Source organism: Rhinolophus sinicus, chromosome 16 (genome assembly GCF_057876585.1).
Source record: "Rhinolophus sinicus isolate RSI-liver-muscle chromosome 16, RSI-T2T, whole genome shotgun sequence".
In the NCBI taxonomy this organism is placed as follows: domain Eukaryota; kingdom Metazoa; phylum Chordata; class Mammalia; order Chiroptera; family Rhinolophidae; genus Rhinolophus; species Rhinolophus sinicus.
Genome location: NC_142516.1, coordinates 63,501,754 through 63,508,459, shown reverse-complemented (window position 1 = coordinate 63,508,459; position 6,706 = coordinate 63,501,754). Strand labels below are relative to the sequence as shown.

General features: G+C 48.8%; 1 pseudogene; it reads right to left on the bottom strand.

The window, feature by feature from the left end:
• Nucleotides 1-2,753: 2,753 nt before the first annotated feature.
• LOC109451151 (vigilin pseudogene) lies at nucleotides 2,754-6,466 on the bottom strand (annotated as a pseudogene).
• Nucleotides 6,467-6,706: the final 240 nt, after the last annotated feature.

Genomic DNA, 6,706 nt, shown 5'->3' with positions numbered 1-6,706 from the left:
GGATGTGGTGTGTTCTGAGCCTCTGAAATCTCAGTGCTGCCCCTGCAGCCAGACACAGAGCTGTGCACCTCAGTATCTCTGGGTTCCCCTACTGGGATCATCCACAAAAGGTGGGGGGTGGGGTGGGGTGGGCTGCAGGAGGCCGCTGGTGTTTTTGTGTCTTTGATTTCCTCTGAGTAATGGTGACTACCAGACCACAGCTGCCTCGCCCATATATCTCTTCCCGTGTTACTGGAATTAGCCTCAGTATGTGTCTGACACTCAGGAATGGTCTCTCTAGTTCTCAGGGTTGTGGATATTCTGCTCTTTAATCTGACACCACTACAGTTTTTTATGGGACCTGCTGCTAACCCTGGGAGGGTGTAGGGCACACGAACTCTGGGAGGTTGGGGGTAGAGGGCTAGCCTCCATGGGTTTGTTTTCTGCCTGGCAGTGAGGGCTATTAGACCACAGTTATAGAACCTCTCTATTCATATCTTTGCCCCGAGGTCTTTGCCTATCGATTTCTTGGTTCAGGCGTATTATATGCTGATCACTCAGGCAGGATTGCTGGAGCCACAGAGAGTGCACCTGAAGTCTCAGTCCTCTCCTCTTCTCTCTCCTCGGACCACAGTGATCTCTGGGCTGTGTCCAACAGCCCCCTTCTCTGTGTTTTTCCCTTCCGTCCTCCCCTGTTTGCCCCAATTCACCTACCTTCAGAGGGCTCGATTCACAGATCTCTCGGGCATGTTGTGTGGGGAATCCTTTGTTGAATTATAGCTGTTCAACTTGTTGGAACTTCAAGAGGAGGGGTCAAGAAGGACCCCCTCATACCACCATGTTTCTGACCTCCTCTAGTCCGATTTGTTTTAAAATTATATCTACCTCCATCCATTGTTGGGGCCTCTGTTCTCTGACCATTTGTTACATTTTGAAAATATGGAGTCACCCCAGTACAATAGTTCCTTTATTCAAAAACCTCTTACTCAAATAAGACCTTAATGGAATATCCTCAGAGTGATAAATTCCTGCCCAGAGGCTAAAAATTATTGCCATTATTAGGAAAATAGATTTTCTGTTTGCCAGCATTTGAAATAGACCAATCCAACAGTCAATGCTATTATTCGTTAAATGAACAAATGAATGGATACATTGTGAAGGACAGTTAGTCTTAACTGTAAACCAATTGCTTTTTTTTTTTAAACTGATTTTATGACTGCATGTTATCACAGAAGGACCCAAAGCCCATTACTGTTTCTTTGAGTTAAGGACCCTTGCTAAAAATGAAGGAGCAATCATGTGTGAAGAAACGATAGTATGTTTAAAAAAAATTCCAGGACTGGTCTAATTGCACTTTGATTACTTTCTCTAGGGAGTAATTCTTATTCCTTGGTAGGAAACCACGAGCAAGTCTGACCATTTGGTTTTGTGAAAATAAACTTAGTTTAATTTATTGACACGTTATACATACCTGCCAAATATTCTCATGCTTTTTCCCTGACACGTGTCTTGCCTGGTGGAGTCACTGTAATACAGCCTATGTGTTTTTAAAGAAATTATGTTTTGCTAAGGAATGTATCAAAATTGTTAAACCACGTTGCACCTTGTTCTCATTAGTCTTTGGAATGCAGCTGCCGGAACAGAAAGGGCAGGGGAGACAGAGACAGAAAGTGGTGGATACTCTCACCTCTTCTCCTTATATTTGGCCTCTGGGCCCCATTTTGAGCTGCAGGGTCTCAGTGCTTCAGGCAGCTGTGCCAGGAGGTACAGTCAGGGAGCCTCATAACCCAAGCCCATTGCTGCTCTGTTTAGCTGACAAAATGAATCTCACTTCTCTATGAAATCCAGCTACAATCGCCCTACTGTACGTAATTAAATTTCCAACATCCGGGTTTCCACTGGAAATGCGAAAGGGAGGCCTGCCCGGGCCCATTAACAGCAGAGAACACTGAAGAGTGCGCAGATGTTCCAAGTCCTGACGATTCTACTTGCTAACATCTCTTGTCAGCCCTTGCTCTCCACTCCTGATACCCCTACCTGCTTCAGGATCCCTCGTATCTTGCTTACTCTGGTACCATAGCTTCAACAGACCTCTTTGCTCTCTCCAATCCACCCTTCACTTTGTGGCCAGAGTGAACTTTTAAAGATGGTTGGCCTTTTCTTTCCTCCCTTTTGGAATTCATCTGACGTTCTCCATCACCTACAGCATAAAATGATAACTTCTTTGTTGTTGAAGGTCCTACAAGGTCTGGCCTCTGCCACCTTGTCCAGCCTAATGTTCCAACACTTCTCGCTTGTCATTTTCCACTCTAGGAATATAGGACTATTTGTAATTACAGAAATATACCTCTGTAACTTTGCTCTCTCTCTCTCATTTTTATTTTGGCTTTTATAAAGTTAAGAAATGTCTTTACTGATGTCATGACATAGGAGGTAGACACAGCCACAGCTGTGGAGCGCTCAGAGTGGCGGTGGGACATTGTGACATCATTGGGCGGGCCAGGAAGCTTATTGTGAAATGTCCAATTACCTCAGTCAGTACTTATAGCAGTGGGGAGCCGTCTCGGAGCCGTGTCAGGTCCTGAGCACGTGCCCAGTGCTGGCCCAGCCTGGGAACTGGCCGCATACAGTGCCGAGCACCCCAACTTCACTTGATACCTTGGGGAGGGGGGAGCGTCAAAAATTGACAGAGGGCCCAGCCCCTGGCTCAGATTGAGAGAAACCATGTGTGGTTGAGTGTAGGTCAGTAGGCTAGAGAGGTTTCTGCTTTTTAATCATTTGGGGACCCAAGGTAGAGTCTTGGGGGGGTTCCCTTGAGCATCAAATCTGGGAAATTCCTCAGAGCTGCTCATATCAGGAGCCTTCTTGCTGCTGTTGGCAGTCCGGGAAAGCGTACCACACCACAAAGCCCTTGCACGGTGCCTTGGGCTCCTCGTGGGCTGGTGGCTTCATGTACAACTGCCACATGTCACTGTCCACCATGTCGATCAGCTATTCCTCCTTCAGGTTTAGGGTGTGAGTAATGGTTTCTTCTACGTTCTCTGGGAGCCTTGTCGGTGACGCAGTTGGGGTCTAAAGACCTGCTCTGCAGGAAGCAAATGTCTGCCTTGAATTCATCCATGATTTTGTGAATGGCTTTGCCACGGGCGCCAGTGATGCGGGCATGAACGTGGCAGTGTAGTGGGACATCCTTAGAAACCACCTGTTTCAGTTCACCCACAGATTTCAATATGGCGTCCTGGGCAGCTTCTGTGTTCTTTTCGTACCCTGGGGCTGGTTCCCATCATCCTTATCAAGAAACTGGATGTTCACGTCATGCTCCAAGAGGATTTGGGTAATCACTGCCCCCTTTCTCCCAATAATTTTGGGATGGTATTTAGGGTCTACAATGATGCTCAGCTTAAAACTCCTTAAAGCCCACCTGCTCCACCTGCAGCTCCCTCCCATGTTCCAGCAGTCTGGCCTTGGCCCAGCCCAGATATGCAGCAAGGCCTGCAATGGCGATGACGTTGGACTGCAGCTCAGGGGCCAGGACATGTACATTCATTTCCAACTTGTCCATTATCCTATGGATCCTGCTCCCTGCTGCCTGATGAGGTACCAGTGAAGGTCAAAGGGCACGTCTACCTTAATGGTGACAAGGACAGCACCATGAGGGCTTCCTTGGCGATCTCACACTTTTCCTTCCGGCCAGAGATGATGATGATGTGATACCTCCTTAGAGAGCCAGGGTCATCGTCTCTCCCCTCCCTGGCATTATTGCCGTTCTCCTGGACGGCTTGCTGTACACTTCAAACTGGTTTCTCCTCACTGTGTGGGAATTTACTTTGCACATTATAGCCCTGAGTAATCTCATGGATGCTGGAAACTTTGGGGCCCATGACAGATCGATGGACTTTCTGGGATATGGTGCATATGAGGTTTCCAGGTCCTCGATGATCTCCTGAATAAGCTTCTGGGCCACCTCTACACAGTCCTTGGCACCCTTGAGGGTGATTTTGTCACTCTGTGTGCTGGGCTAAGTATCACCCCACCGTACTGGAAGCTAAGCATCATCCCACCGTACTCTTTAGCAATTTCCTATAAGACTTGACCTCTTTGGATTACAAAACGATGGCTGTGCTTCAGGTCTGCCAGCACGTGGTCTTCCACCACATTATCCAGGTTCTGGATGAGGACTTCCAGCTTGCTCTGGGCCTCCCTGAACAGCGTCCTTTTCCCCCGTGATGGTGATCAGGTCCTGATCCGTATCCTCAGCCGTTGGGAATATGATGCGGGCTCCAGTGGTGTCACACACATTGCGGATTTTGCCAATGAGGAACTTGTGGTACTCTGGCTTGGCGTGGATGTCAGTGGTGAAACTCTTCGTTTGCTTCTCCTCTGTCAGGTGCAGGAGCTGTTTCTTGGCTTCTCCACATCTGAGGAAGGCCCCTGATGACAACTGTGTTGCTCCCCGAACCTTCCTCAGGGAAGTGACTGTGGACCCCACTACAATCCTCCATGATGGGGGATCAGGTGACCCTTTGCGCCAGTAAAGGAGTTGTGCAGCTTGGCAGGGATCGAGATCTCCACCTCGCTATGTTGGCTAGGTCTTTCTGGATAGACAGGATATGACTCTGGGTGGCCTTGCAGTTGGCCTGCTTGCCTGTGATGACAATGGTCTCTGAATTGCTGTTCTCTGCTGGAAGGTCAATCTTGGTGTTGCTTTCTTCATGGATCTTTTACCAATGATGTTCTTGTGCAACTGTTTGAAGATTGGAACAGTGATTGAATAGCTATTTTCCACCAAATCTGCCATCATCTTTTGCATGATTTTTGTGCATTTTCCCGCCTCATTCTTGGGCTCTCTGAGTTGGACAATATCTTTTTGTGTGTGCTGGGTCTAGGAAGCTGATGATAATTTCTGGGAACTTGTTGCGAATCTCACGAATGTGCTTGTCCTTCTGCCTGATGATTGTGCAGTGGAACTTCTGCTCCACAATGAGGTCCCTGGTGTGCTTGTTTTCCATGTGAGAGGAAAGCTCCAGCAGCAACCCCTTGGCCTGCTGTACACCCTGTGTGCCCCCTCGATGCAGATCAGATTGCTCTTCTCGCTGTCAGGAGGGATGCGCACAGATGCCTTGTCCTGCTCTTTGATTCTGTTGATGTTGGCTCCGCTCTTCCCAATGAGATGCCTGTGGAACTTGTGGTCAGTGTTGACCGCCACATAGTTCATCCGGTGACTCATCTTTTCACCATGGCTTCGATCCGTTCCTGGGCCACATTTACGTCCTCTGTGAGGTCTTCCCGGCTGATTTTGTCCTCACCCTCTTGGAACTCGATATGAACCTTTGGCATCTGCTGAGTGATTTTGGCCAGGTTCTGCCCTTCCTTGCCAACGATGAAACGGTGAAGCCAGGAAGGAGCGGAAACAGAGGAGACTGTGAAGCTGATGGTCTTGGCCTAGACTTCAGTCAGCAACTGCCCTAGCTTTTCAGGCTCACCTTGAAGTATCAATCAGGGAAATGCTGTCTGAGGGCAGGAAATCCACAGACACACCAGTTCTTTCCAGGATCTCTTGCAAGGAATTGCCCTTGGGTCTGGTGACATATTTGTGCTGGGATTTCTTCACCTCCACTGCGATGGTTGTGGTCTTCTTTTTCTTCTCTTCATAAATCTTCTTGACTTGAGCCACAGCCTGAACCAATGGTTCCTTTTCTCCTGTGAAGACGATTTCCCTCCTGTTGATGTTGGGTGGGGGGATGTGGATATGTGTGCCTGTCTCCTGCATGATCTCACTGACCAGTCGATTATGAGGGCCGCCAGTGAAGGGGTAGAACGCCTTTTCCACTTCCAGCCTCTCCCTAGCAGTCCTGTGTGGTGAAGATGAACAGGACCTCTCTGCACCATCTCTGGCTGTGGTTGCTCTTGCCATCTGGGCATGGGATCTAGATTTGGGTTGCAGGTCTTAGCTCCAAGTCTTGCAGTTTCTCTCCATTTGTGCCAATAACAAAGCAATGGTGCTCTTTGGGAATGGCAGCAGTTGCTGAGGCCTGCGTCTGCAGTCTAGCAACACCACCATTCTGGATTTTCATGATAGCATCCAGCTTCCCAGAGACCATGAGGGAGAGGCCCTGGTCTTTGGTGAGAGACGGCTCCAGGTGAGTACCGTCTTCTGCATGATCTCCAGGCAGATTGCTGCTTGTTTACCTTCTCCAAACTGGTTCCTGTCCTTATATTTTTTTTCCTCCAGGGGTACATGGAACACCTGAGTGATGACGGAAGACTTGATGGGTCGGATCTTGTTACTCCAGGTGCTGGCAGGTTCCTGGGCAATTTCCAAGCAAGCTACTTTCTCAGGGAGTTGGGGGAAAGCATTTCTCAGGGAGCAGGTTGGAGAGTTACTCTCTTCTTCTGAATTTAAAGTGGCAACTTTGATTTGTTGTGGAACCAGTCCGCTTCGGTGTTCAGCAAAGCTCTCTTGGGTCAAAACTGCCAAGGAGCTCATGGTAGATCCAGCGTCTACACACAGCCCCGAGTGAGCCACAGCAAAATGGTCAGTAGCCAGAAAGCCCATCCTGAGGCCACCTCTGTCAGCCTGCCAGCTTTTGTGCAGTGGCTTGCCGTCCGCCAGGGGGATAAGCTGGCCTTTCTGAGGTTCCCTGCACTCTGCTCCGATGCACTTGTTTTTCTTTCTTCCCTGGATGTCTTCCCTGCTAATGGTCCATCTATTACTGTAGGCAGAAAG